The 20,440-nt window shown below is 38.6% G+C and overlaps 1 non-coding gene across 1 annotated transcript; it reads left to right on the top strand.

The window, feature by feature from the left end:
* The first annotated feature begins 274 nt into the window (after nt 1–274).
* On the top strand, nt 275–380 carry LOC145580431 (small nucleolar RNA R71). The gene has a single exon (XR_014099477.1). It is a non-coding gene; the product is annotated as a small nucleolar RNA R71 (small nucleolar RNA).
* Nucleotides 381–20,440: the final 20,060 nt, after the last annotated feature.

Below are 20,440 nucleotides of genomic sequence, written 5' to 3'. Positions count from 1 at the left end.
TTCATCAATTCATCCATTTGCTTGGTCATTTTGGAGATTTGGGTAGAGAGGTTGTTGATTGCGTTGGCTTGCTCCAATGCAAACACCCTTACTAGAAGTAGCATTCCTTTCTCCTTCATATCAATCATCATAGTGCTTTGCGGCCTCCTCTATAATACACTCCACTTCATCCTCTCCTTTGTTCATGATTGGACCGCCGGCCGCGGCGTCTAGGCTTGTTCTTCCTTGAGGTGTGAGACCTCCATAGAAAGTGTGAATGAGTTGATACTTGGGTATCCCATGATGCGGGCATTGACGTTGAAGCTCTTTGTATCGTTCCCATGCCGCACTTAGAGACTCACCACTCTTTTGGTGAAAACCTTGAATCAAAGACCGAGCCTCGGCGGTCTTCCTATGGTTATAAAACCTCCTCAAGAAAGCCATAGTCACTTGGTCTCATGTTGTGAGAGAATTAGGGGGCACCTCCTTCTCTAGCCATTCTAGACCTCTCCCAATTAGTGAAAATGGAAACATCTTGAGGCGAATATATTCTTGAGTCACTCCATTGGCCTTTATTATGTCACAATATTTCTCAAACTCTTTAAGTGCTCATGAGGACTCTCAAACTTTCCACCCGAGAATTGTTTCCTCTCAATCAAAGCAATCAAATTATGCTTGATCTCGAAATTGTTGGCTTGAGTAGTAGGAGTTAGGATCCCACTTTGTGCTCTAAAGGATTCGGGAGCCCCAAGACGACTCAAAGGCGTATTCTCTCCCATTTTAGGACCTTCTTCACTCTCGAACTTATAGGTTAAGAAAGGGTTGATTTCCAGACTCGATGATGAGTTAGGGCTATCTAATTCTTCACTTGAGGGCGAAGAGGGTGGAGTATCTTCTAATTCTCTTACTTCTCTTATCGGGGTGTGAGAATTTCTACTCCTTGCTCTTGCTTCTCTTCGAAGTAGGGACAAAGACCTCTCTAGCTCTGGATCGATGGGAATCAAAGATCTTGAGCGGGTTCGTCCTCTGTTCATACAACAAAGCTAAGAAGAACGTAAGAACTGACAAGTAAAAAAAGTAGCAAACACTAACAAATAAAAGATGAGATAGTCTCAAACAAGCAATGAAATAGCAATGGAAGCCAATTCCCCAGCAACGGCGCCAATTTGATAAAAGAATAATTGCGTCGTTAGACAACTACACCTAAATCAAATGCAATTTATAACACTCGACTTATCCTAATACAAGTATATGGCAAGAAGAGGGGTCGAACCACAGGGAAAAGCACATAAACACCGCATTCATCACTAGACTTTAAGCTATCTCGGGACAAAGGATAGGAATGACTAAGAGATTAAACTAAAGATAAAATGAGTTAAAATCAATATAACTAAACACCAAGGAAGATGGGTAGGTATAGATGTCGCTTGATCATGCAATAACATAAAAGCAAATCAATAGTGAACTAAACATGCCTGAATATCGATATAAGGTTCAACCTAACCGCCTTCCGGGGTTAATCGGAGTAAGAGATTGGTCATTAATTGAAGTTGAAGATCTACAAAAGATTAAACAAGCTCCTTCTTCAAAATCCAAGTTCATCAATGAAGAAATCCACACTTTCTCTATCTACCAAGTGAAGACTAATAGTGTTTCTCTCTCTAGATTAAGCTAAAAATTGTGCAGCCAATTTAAACTAAGTTTTTTTCTCATTACATCAAAACGTTCTAAAATGGGACTTATATAGTCCGTACAGAGCCAGCTGAAATAGAGGAGTGGTCCGACCGAACACTGGGAAGGTTCGGCCGGACTACAGGGTAGGTTCGGTCGAACCTCCCTGATCCTGGTCTGGTCGAACTTCTGAGGTTCGACCACTCCTGCAAAATTGCCAAATTGCTTCTTGACTCTGCCTCGACGTTCGACCGGACCACTGAGCAGGTTCGGCCACACCCTGGTTCGGCTACACCTTCAGGAGGTTCGGCCGAACCTCTTCTGAATCTTGCTTCCTTCAGCTTTTCTTGAGCTTAGCTTCCTCCTCTTGAAAACCCCGATGGTTCCTACAAAGCATAAGCATGGAAATAAAAAAAAAAGTAGGAAAGAGGGGCAAAATCTAGGAAAGAAGATGCATAAAGGTAAAGGGAACTAAGTGCAAAGAAAAGGATGCAAACAAGCCGGAAATGTGGGAAAATGACCATCAAAATGAACCTTAATAGTGACATAAATGCCACTCATCATTTTCTACAAGAATAGAGCAATAAGACTACATACTTTGATGCCTCGTACCTCTTTCTAATAACAAAATACACGCGCTAGTAACTTCAAGGAAAATATAAAATCAAACAATTAAATTAAATAATGGAAATAGAGATTAGGGACCAAACCCTCAGAAATTATAACCTTTCACGTCTAGAGCGAAGGCAACTTAAAACTTGGCTAGGTGTGTCTAGAACTAATGTATGAGGAATTGTGTTTGTGAAAAGTTGGTTTAGAAAGAGAGAGATGATGATTGTTAATTGCAGATTGTAGATGATTGAAAACGGAGGACCAAGGACCCTAATCATAATGAAAACAGTCCGGATATGATTAAAAAAGGAATCGGAGTTCGAAAAGGAATAAAACACGATGCTGTCGCCGCAATAGCCTCTGTCGCCGAGCGACAAAGTGTAGTGCCGCGCGACAAGTCTGTCGTCCGGCGCTGCAAGACAGTTTTTGTGGATTTTGTTTTTATCATATCTTTTGATCTAGAAGTCCAAATAAGGCATATAATATGTCTTTAGAAATTTCTTGAAGTCTACTTTCCAACCTTATTGGAATCAGATTAAAATATTTTGTAGATAAAAAGATATGGTCGAAATAGTGGGACGGTGTCAGTTTTGGATAGAGTTTCGTATTCCATTCATATCTTTTTCGTTATAGCTCGGAATTAATATTATAATATATCGTTGGAAAGATAACTTCAAGATCTATCCAACAATATAAGATTTGGAAAAAAAATTATGAGACACGAAAATAATATCTGACTGTCTTTGAACATCTTTAAATTCGAATAGAATTAGGATTTAAAAATGGAAAGTTTTTATTCAATTTCAAACTCTTTGATTCTATCTTTTCAAAAAGGATAACTAAGATCTTTTAGAAACTCATAGAAGCTTCTAATTAAATCCTACTTAGTTTAGGAATGGGATTAAACCTTTGGACCCTCCACATGATCATTGGGTCGTAGGTAAAATCCGGTTTTGGGCCCAGTTTTGTATTTTGGCCATAACTTCCTCATTATTCATCGGAATTGGGCTTATAATATATCGTTGGAAAGGTCTTTTCAAACCCCATCCAATTACACTATTATTGGACCATATCATGAACCAAACTAAACTGGACTGTACGTTTTCATAAAATAGAGTAAGAAAATAAATATTTTCAAAATCAGAAAGAAGAGATATTTTAATAAAAACATCCTCATCACTAGACTTTTCACACTTTCACCTCGTTCGATAATCAAATGACGTGAAAGGTATTTATCACTGGGTTTGGTTTTGGGGAGACACATTTGGGTGTCTATAATAGCCAATGTGTAAGTCCAAGTGGTACTAAGTCCAAAGCAAAAGCAAAATTATTAAGAAAGAAAAGCAATGCCTCAAAAACATGTTATTTTTATTTACAAAAATTTTTTGTGATATTTGTTTTTGCTCTTTTTCTTCTTTTCTTTTTATTATCATTTTTCCGTGTTTTCTTTTGTTTCTTGTCATTTCTTCTCATTTTTTTTTCAAAGGGAAAGAAAAGGAAAGTTTAAAATACAAAAAGGATTGTAGAAGAAAAGAGAAAAAGGAAACAAAAAGAAAAAAGGAAAACCATAAGAAAATAGAAAAGGAGGAAAAGGATATAAAATGAAAAATAGAAAAGCAAAGTAGAAATAGAAATGCACCAAGGAAGTAAGCCAACACATAAATCCCAATCGACAAACAAGTGAACATTCGGCTACAACGCCAATGTTCCCAAACACAGTAAGGTGTTAAAAAGCAAACATCCTCGAACCGTTCAATTTCTCCTAATCTAAACCTAAACTAAGCATCCAAGAAAAGAAAAGCAAAATAAAAAGAAGAAGATTAGAAGGATCTCATCGGGCATCGAAGCTATGCAATATCAAATAAGGTGAAAGAACAACCACTGTCATGGAGCACCAATAACCATAGCACAAACTACGAGGCAAGGTGAGAAAGAAAATAGACTATATACAAAGAAAAATGTTAGTAACTTTAAAATAAAAGAAAAGAAAGATATAAAAGAGATATATGTATGCAAATAAGGAAAAAGTAATATATGATAGCATCAGGAATAGGGTTAAGTAACGAAATCAGGAAATAGAATCATCAGATAGAAGCGGAGTCAGGAAACAAGACATCAAACAATCATCATCAGGTTGCATAATCATAAAGAAGCAGAGATACACAACAGACAGCAATCAGTGAAACAAACAACAATACCAAGAACAGGACAGAGAAATCATCAGAAGTACATCATCATAATCATCAGAGAAGCAAGAGATACACAGTGATCAATACCAAAAGCAAAAGAGACCAAGAGTGAACTACGAAAGCGAAGAGGGGAACGGTGAAGCACACAATCAACATAAATCACCCCTAAGCTCGAAATGAACTACCCCCCAAACTCTAAACCTAATAACATATAGGCAAAAGAGAACATCATATAAAGCACATAAGAAACGGGGGTAGCCACGATAGTCTCACTCCGCACTATGGTAAGGGGTACAATGAGAACTCCCCTCACCGGTCTCTAAAACATGACTCGAGCTAGCCATTTCACTCACCTCTATAGGAGCATTTCCCCTTAACCTACCCTCCCTCCTAGCACGATCTATCGCAAAGAAATGAGACCAATCATCCAAAACCGGCTCGCCCGATAATCCCCACCTACCAAAAGTCTCGGGGTTCGGAAAAGGCATAGGGTTCGCGGGATCATAAGTATAATCGCATCCACCGGGCTGCTTATAAACTCTAGTAGGGAAAAGTAGGTTGTTTTCTACCCTTTCCTAGAGCCAAAAAAATTTTATAAACACTTGACCAACCTAATACGAGTATATGGTAAGTCAAGGGTCGAACCCAAAGGAATGAGTAGGTGCAAGCTATAGCCTAGGTCAAGCTACTTTGAATATTGTAGAAAGATATGGTTGGTAACTAAGGTATCAATATACTAAACACTAGGGATATAGGTTTCACATGAAAGCTCAATGATTATGCTAATTGATGGATCACTCAATCAATGCAAACATTACAAAGGACAAAAAATAGTTGCAACCAAAGGAATCCAAAAGCTATCTCCTATAAGCCAAGCTAGGGTTCACTATGAATGGCTAACTAGGAAAATTACAATCAAATTCAATCAATTAAAGCAATTCTCAAATCAAGGGTTCATGTCACTGAAATTTGCAATGCAATCTAGATTTATCTTATAGGTTGATCACTCCTAGTCTAATTAACCATATGCACAACTATGTCAACCAATTTAATTGCAACAATTCAATCAATCAAGGATCATCAACTAGCAAAAATCATCAATCAAGCATGCTTCCCCTTCTCCCTAGAAACTAATCTACTCACTGATCATGGTGAAATTGAAAAACAAAACAAAATCAATCACAAACATATTCATTTCAAGTTTAATCAAGAGGAAATTCAATCATTCAACAATTTCTAAGGCAAAGATTAAAATTCAAATCAAACATTCAAGAATTAACGAAAATTGCAATAAAAGTAAATTCAAAGGGAAGAAATCTCACAAACTTTCATTGATTTGAAGAAGAAATCCAAGATCAAGTTGAAATCAAAGATCAAATTAAAGTACCATCAAGTAATCCTAAGCTTCTCTCTCTTCTAATTCTGGAAAATAAGTGTCAAGTACAAAATAAGTCGTCCCCCCTAGAAAAGGAAAAGTCAAAAGCTATAAATGGAAAATCGAGCGAAGAAGGTCGGAGCCCCTGGTGCGTGCGCACCACCTAAGCCGCGCGCGCGCGCAGCAGGGCCTGCGCGCACGCACAGTGAGGCCTTCACGCACGCACAGTGTGGCCTGCGCTCGCGCACCCCTGCTGTGGTGCTCATGGCTTGCCTCCTTTGCTTGCTCGATCGATCTCCGCGCTCCCGAGAATCCCTATCATTGGTGCACTCGAGGCGATGCCCGCGAGAAGGGCAACCCTTTTATTCTCTAAGCATTTGAACACTTCGAGCAAAAGCATTGCTTCCAAGGTCCTAATGCTTGCGGTGGTAGCTTGAATTGCATGTTTGGATTCCCGAACTTAGCTCTATCAAGTTTCTTGAATGTGCTCGAGCTTCCTCCTTGATAATTAAACCTTGGGAAATTCAACACACCTACAAAACAAGTCAAAGAAACGAAGAAGCGAGAAAAATAACCGAGAAATGAATAAAATAGAAAGAAAACCATCAAAAGCACACATTTCTCTAAACTTACACACAAACACGCAAAACAAGCATTATTATGTAGAAACACGACATAAAAGATTAAAAACGAGCATAAAACTACTAAGAAAACCTAGCCTAAGAGTGCCATAAATGACACTCATCAAAGTGGGAGATCATGCTCCTAGGGTTTCATAACCTAGGAAGATCGGCTGCCCTATATGTGGTTAACACGTTTATTAGGGTTTTCTTCATGCTAGGCATGTTTCCTTAATAGGCTTTGAGCCCTTTATTTTCTAATATATCTCTTTAGGCCACGTGTCATGCTCTTATTGGCCTTTTTTAGTTGAGCAGGATGTCACGTGTCGGCTTATAATTGGGCCATTTGTTGGCTTCTCATTTGTATATAAAAAGGGGGTAATAATACCCCCTAAACATATGCTCCTCGAGAGGGGTAATTTCTCTTCTCAAGAGGGATTATACCTCTCGAAAATGACTTTATTACTTCATTAGATTCGGCATCATGTCTAGTTTAATTTAAAAAGGTTTGATTAACTTGGAAAATTTTTATACCTTGGCCGGTATGATATTTTCTAAGTTAATCAGTCATAATAATGATTGCCCTTAAACTTGACAGATGTCGATCCTTATACTTTTAAGCCCCACTTTGATTGTCTCACGACTAATGGGTTACTTAAAATACTTTCTTACAAGGTTTAATTGGCTATTAAGCCTTTTCATTCCTCTTATTAATTTAAATGAGGTTTGCCCTATTTGGTCTATCCTTTTTAAGGATTATTTTGGACTTAGGCTTGTTAAAAGACATTACCATTTAGACAACTCTTTCTTTAATGGCCAATTAGGCTTAGATGCTTCTTTTGCAGTCATTCGACATTTGGTCTAGTCTAAAAGGTTTTGATTAACTTCAACTAGGAAATTACCGAGAAACATTTAACACTTGTCGAGGAGCTTTGCCTTGTGTTTGTGCTGCATCAGATATAGCACTTGTCGAGATTCTTAGTCTCGTCTCTATGCCACGTAGGATGAATTTTCCTTTGTCTTTTTTAGGCGTCCAACGATGTTTTAGTCGTTTGGACTAACCTTTGAGAGATCAATTGTCATTATATTTTTGACCCTCTCAATAACTTCAAGTTCTTATTAACGAGAAGTTTTATCCTATCCCCTTGTCACTTAAGACTCAATCGCGCACAGACTTAGTTGGGGCGAAAGACGACCATCTGTCACTTCTTGCCCTTGCCTTTGGAATTCTGTTTGGCGCATATGCTTAGAATTCCTGCAATTTGGAGTATCTTTGAGATTTCTATTTGACATTTTTGCCGCCTAAAATCCTTGTACTTTAGGAGTTTAAGCTATACAATGTGTTTTGCCGAGTAAATATTTGGGATTATACTCGGTGTTTTACCATCGTATTTGAATTCATACTTTGCAATGTTGCCGTATGTATCTTCCATCTCGGCTTACTCCTTTCATAGGTGCCTTTTTTTTTTTTTTTTTTTTTTTTTGGGACAAGTCCTACTCGGGCTTGGAAGGGTGTTGTATGAAGAGCTCGACCTCTTCTAGAGTTTTTTGTACTTGTTCGGATGAAGGAGCCATTCAATATACGCTTGGACCATTGGAAGATCTGTATATTGCCCTATTGAGGGTGGCTGGTCTGAAGGTATTAATACGTTTTTTCATTAGTAGGCCGTAGCCTTATACTAAGGGACTTTTTTCCTTAATTTCATGAAGTGGCTACTCAATAAGGAACTTATGAACCTTAGTCTTTTCTTATTGCCCCAATGGGGTGGCTTGTCTTTCAAAGACTCGAATGAAATATGATGGCTAGCATTTGGTTTAGCAATCTGGCCGTTCATAAACAGGAAGAAGCTGCCCATATTATCTTTCATAGGCTCTCTTCTATCTTTGATCATCAACTTGATTATATTGCAACGACACCCGACCTTGAATCTATTTTGAATGCTTGCATAGATGGTCGGACAGTTAGTAGAAATCTTGAATTCGTAGAGGGCCTACTCGGCGTAATTTCATTAAGATTTAGAAATTAGTTGCCGCTTGCGATCTTTAGTAATAAGTCGTGTCTTAATGATCGTAGTCCACTTGGCTTCTCACAAGTGACGCTTCTCTTCCTAAATGAAGGTTGTTTGCTCATTAGCTAATTGGCACTTTGACTCTTCCAACTTATCTTTCCAAAGGAGGATTGTTTTCTTAATCTAGGCCTTTTGGCTCATGCATCGGCTGACCAACTCGATTAATTGGTTTGTTGTGCACTAAGATTTTTTATCTTTTATGTACTAGCCCCTATCCATTAGGAATTTACGCTTGGTTGGCCTCATGGCTGTTTGATTGTTTTCGGACAGGCCTGATCTTTGTGCATAGTGTCACTTTGTTGCTAGATGACTCTCAAGAGGCCCAACTTCATATATTGCATGCCATCATACGGCTGATTGCATGATTTGGCTAGGATCTTAATGCCTTGCCATTGATGTTGCTAGATACTAGGTACTGATGTCATTCGGCTAGATCATACTAAGTCTAAAAGACTCTTTTGCTGCCCCTTGCCCTTTTTACAAACCTTTGGACTCTACATTTGGCAGCTCAACATGTGTGCTGCTTAGCCCTTGTTTATTCTTCGACAATCAGCTGTTTGTAACTTGGTTTATTGTCAGCCGCTTAGCCCTTGCTCTCACTAAAGTCTCTCTTGCTTATCATTTGTCGTCATTTGACCATCTTCAGCAATTCCACTTGGACAAAGGTTAGCTTGGATGCTTTAATTTTATATTCGACTCTTAAATGTCGAGCCAATTATTCGTAGTCAACACTTCAACTTATTCAGATGTGAATGCCGCTTAGTCTTTTGAAGAAGGTCGTCCACTAGCAATTGCACGACACTTAGCAATATTGCCATCTTACTTAGTAGGCAGGCGTCACTAAAGGGAAGCTCGACCATCTTACTTAGTAGCTATGCTTTGGGCTTAGAGTTGTCTTGCATGCCCATCTTCAAGAGATGACACGCAACGTCTGCTCGGATAAGATGTTGGTTGGCCTTAGCTCTTACCCACTTGGCAATGGTTGTGCCATATGCTTGGCAACATCATTCATGCCACCTAATTTCTCAAAGTTAGCTTCATTTTTATGGCTAGCTCGGCTTTATATCCATATTCGGCAAGGGAACCAGTAGCTAGCCGTTCTACCTTAGGTGTCGAATTGGTTGTGCTGATTAAATTTTATTTACAAAGGCCGCGTGGAAATGAGAAGGAGGTTCCTTTGCTCAATAGCTGCTCGGCCACTTAGTCCGACAAGGCAAAGGCCGTCCAAAAATGAGAAGATGGTCCTTTGCTTAGTAGCAGCTCGACCACCTAGCTTGGCAAGACAATGTTCGCCTAGAAATGAGAAGACGATCCTTTACTAAGCAGTAGCTCGATCACCTAGCTTAGCAAGATAACGTCCGCCTAAAAATGAGAAGGTGGTCCTTTGCTCAATAGCAGCTCGGACACCACCTAACTTCGTTTGGCACATTAGCCAATTTATTCCATGTAACCCTCAAAGTGGTTAGGATGTCCTTTGCTCAATAGCAGCTCAGACACCCATTCATTTCGGCACATAGCCGACTCAGTACTTGTTCGCTTGAAATTGGTTAGGAGGTCTTTTACTCAATAGCAGCTCGGATTCTTAGCCATGCCCGATCAACTATTCACTCAGCCAGGCAGCTCGGACATGGTTTTTTTTTAATCAATATTCAGAGTCATAATAATGATGTCGCCTCATGGTAATACCACCTTTCGGCCTTGACACTCATTCTTTACGTCGAGTTTTTCTTATTTTATTTGACTTGAAAAACGTTTAAGTGTCTATTTTAGGTCTTAAACGAACTCGGATGGCTACAGCAGCCTATTGATCATTGCAAAGCGATGAGTTGGATTTGTTAGCCCGTTTCTCTTTCCGAAAAGTTATTTCGTGAGGCATTCTGATAAGTACAAATTTTTGTCGATTTTCTTCATCGCTCGAAGGCATGTGTCCGCATAAAAGGGAGAAGATAGTTCCCTACCTCTAAGGCAACTCGGACACCTAGTACTAGCCGTATGAAATCAGGAATATGGGCTCTTGCTTAATAGCAGGTCGGCCAGGCTACTGCTCGGTCAGTTTACATTGACCGTATAAAATGGAGAACATAGAGCTTCACGTAAGTGGGGTAGCTCGGCTAACACCTAGCACGACTAGGCTACTTTGCTAAGTGGCTTGGCTGGCTTGGTCATGCTCTTATGCTTGCGCGGACATGCAGCTCAGGGATTGCTCGGTTAGGTAGCAGCTTAGGTTGGTTGCAGCTGTCGACCATGTTATTGCCGCCTAAAAGTGAAAGAGAGGACCGACCATTGCTAAGTGGCAGCTCGACCAGCTTGCTTGGTCAGATTGCTCAGCTGACCAACTATTCTTTCATGTTCATGCCTTGTGATTTTACTCGGCCATCAATGCATCTTCCCCCAACTGCCATTTTATCGCCTAGAAGTGAAGAGGAAGGGCTTTGTTGCATAGCAGCTCGGCCAGGCCAGCTTGCTCTGTCAGCTGGAATATGGCTGCTCTTGGCCGAGCTTTTATGCTCATGTTAGCTAACTTTTGATTTTTGCTCGGACATGCTTGTGGCCGTATAAATTTAAACATGAAGCTTTGTGTGAGGGCCGCCAAGCTCATTTTCTTGCTGCCGTTTGAGTAGCTTTTCTCTTGGAAAAGAGATGTATTTAAAACACATCATTTATGCTTATACATATATACATTTTAAATGCCCAGCTGCTTAGTATCTCGGTGGACGACTTTTCTCTTTCTATATTTATAAACGAAAATGATGATGTATGCCACTTAGCTTCACTAGCCCACTATGGGATTATTATATTGAATTTGGCATTAATTCTTAGCAGCTATGCCGAGTAACTATGCTTCGAAGAGCCGGCTTCGTATTTTCATTCGACTATCTTTGCTCGGTTAGTCCTTTTGGCTGTATTGAACTAAGATCATGGCGCTTTGCGTGAGAGCTGCTCGGCCAACACATTACTCTAATATCATTCAATGCCGCCTAAAATCACGTCAATGGACCGCCATTATATGGCAACTCGGCCTCTTGGGTAGCTCGGACAGGCTGCTAGTCGCACAAAATTGTAAAGGAGGTTCCTTGCTCAAAGGCAAGCCGGACACCCAGCAAAGGGTCGACCAGCTATGCTTGGGGAGGCATGCTTTCCCATTACACTCGGCAAAATTGTTGGCCGCACAAAAGTGGAAACATGATGCTTCCTTGAAGTGAACTCGGTCAAACTGTCTGCTCGATCGGCCATGCTGGTTGCTGTCGACCAGCTATGTTTAGGAGGGCATACTCTGCCTTTCTACTTGGCCATGCAGCTGCTCGGAAGTCGGCTGGACATTTGCAATAATATAAACAACATTAATGCCGAGCTTTTGCCAAACAACAATAGAGAGCTCAGCCTCTAAACATGAGCTTATCAATCTTTTAATGCCGCAACTCATCTTATTTTTGGGCAATATGACAGTCGTACACTCATACATGCTCTTTCTCTAAACATTAGAAACAAGTTGCTCATACAATCAAGTATATACTCACATATACATATAATAATAATAATTATTATAACAATTATTAATGTTATTGTTATTATAATCATTATGATATTATTATTATATTTTATGCAATAATATAAGATTGATATCATCATAAAGATGACCTTGAAGCCAAATTATATGCCGAGCAGATATGCAATATGGATGGCCTTCATGCTCAAAATGCCGAGTAGCTTTGCTTGTGTGAAGGTTCCAAGAGTCACTCGGCCAAGAGTGCTTGTCCGAGCTGCTATGCTTATGAGGGTGAGATTTGACTTTTTACTCGAACAACTTGCCTTGGCCGTATAAATTTTGGAACATAGGGCATTAAGTGGGGGCAACTTAGACACCCTATTCTAACTAGTCGAGCGTCTATGCTTTCATTGGCATGTGTTTCCTTTTTGCTCGGCCATGGGCGGCTAGGCTGCTGGCCGCACAAAAGTGAAGACATGGTGCTTCTTTGAGGGGCAGCTCGTCCAGCTAGGCCACACAAGGGTGCTTCAGATTTAATTTCCCACGCTAAATAACCAGTGTTCAGATCATGTGTATGATCCGCTGACTTATAAGCTGTTGTAGACACCTAAAAATGTCTCCCCGAAACCAAACCCGATGATGAACAACCTTTCACCGCCATTATTGGTTGGGTTGAGTATTTAATCCTGGGAGTGCTTAAAGTCCATGTTCAATCAAATGCAGCTCACAAAATAGTCAACGGATCAGTCCTAATGTTTAGTCAAAGCATAGTCCAATTCGTATTTTGGCCCGAACCTTTTAATTTATTTTGCATTATTTATTAATTTAGCCCAATTAATGAATAATAAACCTAAATAGCCTGAAATTGTGAAACGACACTTAAAAATGCTGAGCGTAATTAGGTTAAAAGTGAATTTGGACGCAAATATGGGAAAAATGTACACCGTGTCACGGCGCCATGTGCCGCGCCACGGTGGAAATTGCTGCGTCGCGTCATTTTCTGCCGTGTCACAGTACATGTGCCGTGTCACGGGAGTTTTCCGTGTTTTCTTCGCGTACACCTGCACGCGCTTTATCCCTCTAATCATGTTTTAGGGCAAACAGTGTCCCGCGATGCAGTATTCTGTACCGTGTCATGGCACTTATGGCCTTGTCGCGGCAACCACTACCGTGTCACCGTGCCCAAAAAGTAGGGTTTTATCTTTTTAGAGTTCCGTGTGTTCCCCCTACTCATTTTCTCTATATATACGACCCTCATTTCTATAATTCGGGGCATCAAATAATCTCTATTCTCTCCTCTATGCTCTAGCCTAAACACTAGCCTACCTTATTCTTTCACAATACTTCCTTTAAGCACTCCAAGGAGTCCGTACTTTACCCGAGGTTCCATCCTTAAACCAATGCGTGAAAGGTAGAACTGTTTGAGGGTTTGGCCCAAAATCAACTCTATTTAATTAAATTTTAATTATTGTTTTATTGATTTCCTTGAAGTTACTAACGCGTTTATTATTTTGTAGTTTCAAGCAAACAAAATCAAAGTAAAGAATCATGTTACTTTTATTTCTATTATTTTTCTAACAATTTTTATTATGTTTGTCATACATTAATTGTTGGATTATTGTTGAATTGTTTCCAATATTAATGTTGATTCTATTATATTTATTGGTCACCATATTGCATGTTAAAGGGAATCTGTAATTGAAAATCACGCCTAATAAGATAATTTGGACGACCAGTTTAGGATCCTTTAATCTTCTTATAAATCAAGTTATCACTAATGATTAGAATTATGTGTTGCATTAATATTCAACCAATTTAGCATAATAATAGTTTGGAGCAAATTGAATTTTTGTTTGTATGTCTTTGAGATCGTAATAGTCACTTTTTACTATAAGAATCGAGTAGAGGCCAATACGGGCGAATGTGACTCCATGACTCACTTCGTACCATCATCCCCGATCCTCCTTTCGTGGTTCCGAACCATATGGAGTTAGTAATCTCATGGATTATGAATTGGGTGTAACCTTCATGGGCCAATCGTTGTTGCCTTTCGTGGTTGCCTTTTATGATCCGTGAACGGTTTACAAGTTCCTTAAAAACTTGTTGGCGACTCCTTACTTTTCTTGTCCCTAATCGTATATTGTCAATTCCCACTTCCTAAGAATGCCAAGCATATTCACACATGCTTAACGTAGGCGTACTTCGAACGACGCCTACAATTTGGCGACTCCACTGGGGAGGATTCTTGGTTATTTATCGATTTGAGTGATTGGTATTTAATTAAGATGAGTGGATGAGACTTGAAATATTCTAATATTCCTGTGATTAAATTGGCATTTTTACATATGCATAGACATTTTAACGTCGTATTTCAAGTCTGTCTCGTAGGAAAAATTGGATAACCTGGTCGTGACCGAAGAAAATAGGGGCACCAGTCAGATTTCCTGACTGCCGCGCCACGGCAGAGCTTGCTGTGTCACGGCGCAGGGCACCATCACGCGGTGTTCAGCACCGTGACACGGTATATTCTGCCGTGTCGCGGCAGTCCTGAAAACTTTCCAGTGGCTTTATTTCTCTTCTCACAGTCAGCTTCCTTCGGTTTTTCTGAAAAAATGTGTGTGTTCTACATACGTCTTAGCCTCAGAAGATTTAAGCTCTATCAACCCAAAAACGCTCATGGCAATAAGGGTTCATCCGAGTTATTAAATCCACCCAAACAATGGAGTCGAGTTTGATTTCATCACGAAATCGCGGAGCCTCCCGTTGGCATACACCCTCAAGGGAGGCTGCCTTGCCAACACGTCTAAACTCTTAACCATGGTACCCTTTGACACCAAAAAGCTTAACGATAGTTAAACATAGATCTTGATCTTAGGATATGAACTTTTTTTTGTATCATCGTGACTAAGTGCTATGTGGTTTATTTGGTGCTAACCCCACATGTGTTTGTTCATTTTGTTTTTGAACTAACCTATGACCGAGGGTTTTTTATTCCACATAGAATTTAATAAGGACTTAAATTGAATAAAATATGGAAAATCATAAAATTGGACCTGAAACTGTGCACCGTGTCACGGCAGATATGCCGCGCCACAGTGTGCAGTGACGTGACATGGCGCTTTGTACCGTCTCACAGTATGCAACACCGTGTCACGACAGTTAGCACCGTGACACGGTGCCCAGGAATAATGCTCTGTCAGTCTTTTTTTTTTTGGTTTTTGTGTGTACTTATGTGGTTTGTATGTCCGGTTTAGTACCACGTCTAGCTGTACGGTTATAACATGCGTCAATAACCTCCCTTAAACACTCACAAGTCATTTCGAGTTCACACACTTTTTGTTAAGTCGTGCACCATTTTGTTCATAACCATACAGGTTTTGTGTTTTTTTCCGTTTTTTTTAGGGAGTAAGTCGGATAGTATCCTCCCATACATACTTTTAATTTCTAAAAAATTTTCGAAAAAATTTCTTGCCTTTTTTCTTTTCCGGATGGGTCAAGGTTGAGTCTAGTCATTAAAGGTGCGTTTGTTTTTAATATCGTAGCGCTTGGTCGAGAAGCAGAGGTAGATTGTTACGGTTCGTATCATTACTGTTTAGGGTAATTTTACCCCGTCATGTGGCCCAATCAGAGGGCGACACGTGTCAGCCCAAGGATGGTCCAAAGTGGACCTATCCCTGCTTCACACGTGTCATCCCAGATATTTGGGGAAATGACGGCCTTCCGGCCCAAATCCCGAGAAAGCCGCAATGCGGCGCAGCCCACCACTGATTAGGGTTCTGTGACCTTTCAGGGGCATAATTCCCAAGGACCCTATAAATAGGGAGATTCCCCTCTTTTGGAGGACACGTTTTCCACTTATTACAAACTGTCCCTTTGATAGAGACAACTGAGCTAGAAATCCTAGCAGATCCCCACCTAAATTTCCGCACCTTTTTCTCTCCTTTCAAGTTACTAACTTGATCGTCGGAGGCGGAGCACCTACCAACCGGTGTCTCCGTTCGTCTTGCAGGTACAGGCCGCTCCGGACCAGTCTTCGAGCTGTAACTCTCCCGAGGGACAAAAACACCCAAAACAATTACCTCAACAACCTCTTAAACAAAAGAGGTGTACAAGGAAACTTTCACAATCATCTCCACAGAATCCACCTTTGTCTCCATGATGAGTGCCATTTATGACACTCATTTAGCCTCTTTTAGGATGATTTTACATGGCTTTTACTTCTCTTTTAGCCCCTTTTTCTTTAGCTTCGCTTGTATTTTCTCTACTTTGCATTTTCTTTAGATGCTTTCTTCTTTTCTTGCTTTTCTAGTTTATTTTGCATTTTCTTCTTTACTTGTTTGTTTTTCTTTGATTCTAGGAGGTTAGTGATGTTCAAGAGGCTCAACGACATTTCTCTCGGGGTTTTCAAGCCAAAGAGGTGTCTTAGTCTCTCCTTTTGAAGCCCAATAGAAAAGGTGTTCAAGAGCGAAACTCTTCAAGGATGCGCCCTTATACCACGTGGACGTGAAAGGGCAGTGTTGAACCCACCAAGATGGCTCCTAGAAACTGCCTATATCATCATGCATGCCTCATCCGGAGCTCACGGAGACAATTTTGGCAGCACAAGAAGACTTGCCCTGCTCCCATGGCGCGGGTGTGCACGCAGGAGGAGTGGCCGCGCTGGCGCGCCCGCGCATTCTCTCCTCCCTGTTTCCGTACCCATTTTGTTGCGGCCGTGCTATGGAGTGAGAGGCCGTGCCTTTTGAGGTCTCTTTTGGACGTCTAACTATCTTCTTCTTATTTAGCTTTACTATATTTAGATTTCCTTCATTTTTAGAGAGGAAATTAAGTAGGAAATAGAATTAGAATTAGTTTTAGATGAAGTAGGAAAAAGAATTAGAATTAAGTAGGAAAGTTTGAGTTTATTTGATTACTATGATGATGATGAAATTTGTGATTAGATTAGCTTGTTGTTTGAATTTTCAATGAGTAGTGAGTAGTTTACTTGTTAGGGATAGGGTGAAGCATGGATGAGTGATAATTCATGATTAATTGGGGGGATTTGATTGATCATCATTGTGATTAAATTGGTTAGTTAAATTTGTGCATGTGTTTGATATCTTGAGGAGTGATCAACCTCAACTATCGTGCTAAATTGCATAATAGGTTTCAATGACACGAACAATTGATTTGGAAACTATTATTATCTATTGATCTTAATTTCCGATTTTCCTTTGAAGTCATTTGTAGAGACATCTAGCGGAGAATCAAGTTTCGGATCATGTATTGATGATTACTCGTGAAATGAAATATTCAATGCTTGGCTCATCTGCTTTATTCCCCTTCTCTACTAGTATAACTTCGGGGATCCTCTCTTCTTGCTTCTTTTCATCCTTCTTCCCCTTCTGTTTGTTCTTTGAAACTTTTTCCTCAGTTTCCCCAGCGTTTTTCTCCTTCACACCCTTCCCTTTTTTTTTCTTTCTTTGTTCTTCCTCAACTTCACTATCTTCATAAAGCATTCTCTTTCTAACCTTCCCTTTTTTTTCAGTCACTTTTTCTTGAACATCCTTAATAGCTTTTTTCTTCCTTCCCTTCAACACAGTCTTCGTTTTTTCAGCCTCTTCAGCTTCATCTTCTTCACCTTCTTCAACTGTCCCCTTATTGACCTTCCCCTAGGCACTTTTTTTTGGTTTTTCTTCTTCCTCACTTTCATCATCAACTGTAAAATCACTGGCACCTATATCAGCCTCATTTTGATAATCACTAACATATTCTTTTTCTGCAATTTGAACTTTCCCCCTACTTTTCTTTTTCATCCTCGGTTGATCAACAGTTTCTTTACTAGATGGCGACGGGAACTCTACTAAAAAATTCCCTAACAACCTCCGCATTTAATTCCTGGCTAAACCCCATCTATCAATCTTATCCTAAATTAAGCTAAGTCCTTTCTCGACCATCTCTTGAAATGGTGAAAAAGCCTTTTCAACAATTTGTGTTTTTTCCTTGTCGATCACCCCCATTAATTCCATTACATACAAATATCAGTTTAAAAACAACAATCAAATTATAAAGTATTTTAAACAAACATATTTGCACTTACTTTACTTGTTTTAAAGCCTTCCTTCAAACCGTTGATTAGGTCATTCAAATTCTTCATGTTCGCATCACTCCAGTCTGTAATTCGAGGTAAATCATACGTCTAAATGTTATACAGTCCATCTTTAGAGGAAAACTCACAAAATATTACCTACATCAAGAATAACAATCAAAGTAACATCGGTGTGTACATAAGACACATTTTATTCAGTGCACAGGTAATCCCCAAAAACATATTATTTCAATACATGCATATAGAGAATACATGATAGAGTAAGATTTACAAACATTATGTTATTAGTAATCAATAAATTTATCATTTGTCATTACCTAAAATATAAAAACCAGGACATTACAGTTATATTTAAATTGGTAATCATTAACTACAACGATTGATAAAACCTAAATAGACATTAGGAGCGAAACAGAGCAATTTGATTTTTTTGGGTTTTCAAAAGTATAATAAAAATAAATATTAAAAGTAGCTTACCATCAAGAGTAGAGTACATCCTCTCAAATTTGTAGGTGTCGCCTAGGACTTGAAATTTGTTACCGCGTTAACCAAACTATCTAGCACAAACTTTGCGAAATTCAAATGCCTTATACAATCAACTTCGACAACAAGATGAAGCCATCTCTTCCATGGTCTTTCCTCCATGCTTATTCATTTTAGGGCCGTCATGACAAAAATTATAAACATACATTAAAATTGTGGATGGTCATGCACAACTTTCCTTAGTCCCGATGACATGCCTTGAATTTTTAGTTCTGGAAACCTCATAAGTTGTTCATCAATTGCATCCTCATCGTCAAACTCCGCATTATCAATCTCAAAGCCATGATCTTTAAATCCCAAGAGGTACTCAACATGGGTGTTTGTGATCTATATTTTATCCCCATAAACCCTTAATATCCTTGTAGACGAATCAAAGTGGTCTACAACCCACTTAAAGATAGTTTTTCTTGTTGTTTTAGTGTTGCAGTTTAATAGAAACCCAAAACCCATAGCCTCCAACTTATCCTTTTTCTCTATTAGAAACCTTTCACTAATGTCACAAATTATTCAAGTTAACACAATGGGTTCCACTATCCCTACATAAAGAAAATTTCCAATACTTTTAACTATTTAAGAACCAACTATTATTAAAAAGAACAATATGAAACTTAAGGTATGTGAATTTATACCGTCGTTGCTATGGAACTTTGTGTAAGGAAATGGCTTCAATTTTCTCTCTACAGGTGCAGATGCACTACCAGATCCTGACTTCTTTTTTCTTGTAGACATGTTTGCCTTTATCAATGTTACACAAACAAAATCATTCACAATTATCAAACAAAATGAATATTAAACATTTTCTAAACAAACAAAGTGAATAACTACACAATGAAATAGCATATCACGATTACCAGTATTAATTTCAACTTTTTTATTGTTAAAATAACAAATTTCATGCAAATTACATTGTTAAAAAACTTACAATATAAATATAAGCACATAAAACCCCCTTACTTTTAAACTACACATTTACAGTATGTTTTTTCAACATTAGTTTTAAATTAGACAGACATTTTCTCCATATAATTTCTAAAGCAAAAATGAAGAAAAGAAAATGCCATATCCAGTCCCAACTGAACCATTAATCCGAAATTATGTTCATACTTTCACCCAAAAAAATAATTAGGAAAAAAAAATAAAGAAACTAAAATAAAACAACGCAAAAAAAACCCAAATGATCTGAACCAATAATAAAACAACCTACAACCCAGTTATTATTCTAATTTATACAAATTATTAAAAAAAATTAGATAATATACATAATTTATACAAAAATTAAACTGAAATTAGCCAATGTGACTTACAATGTAAACAAATGTAGTTCTTTTTTACTGTTGCAGTCGCAATCGCCGCCTTCTTCACCGCTTACTTCATCTTTTTTGAGCCTTTTAGAGTGATGTTGTGTATTTCTAGAAGGAAAACTAGAGAGAGAAAGAGAATATTGGAGAGAGATTGTAAAGAGCGAATAGTAACCGACCTTTTTAAGAAACAAGAATAAAAGGTAAATTCACAAAAGGTAAAAATTAAAATTAACGGTTGTAATTGAGTTTGGTTTAAATTATTATTTTTTTTATATTTTATTATTTATTTTATTTTTTTTAGCAACTGCAAAAGCGCAAAACACAGATCAGCATATTGTGCAATTCAATCCTTTTTTTTTTTAATTTTTGTAAATATTTTGTTGTTTTTTTTTAGCATATATTAACAACATATAAGATTCATCAATATTATTGAATGCTATATAATAATTGATTTCCATTTGTTATATGTTACAAAATAAAATTATCTAAAATTCTTATAACACTGA

This window comes from Chenopodium album, chromosome 14 (genome assembly GCF_948465745.1).
Source record: "Chenopodium album chromosome 14, dcCheAlbu1.1, whole genome shotgun sequence".
NCBI lineage: Eukaryota > Viridiplantae > Streptophyta > Magnoliopsida > Caryophyllales > Amaranthaceae > Chenopodium > Chenopodium album.
Note: the sequence above shows the minus strand (reverse complement) of the source record. Positions and strands in the feature narration are given on the sequence as shown.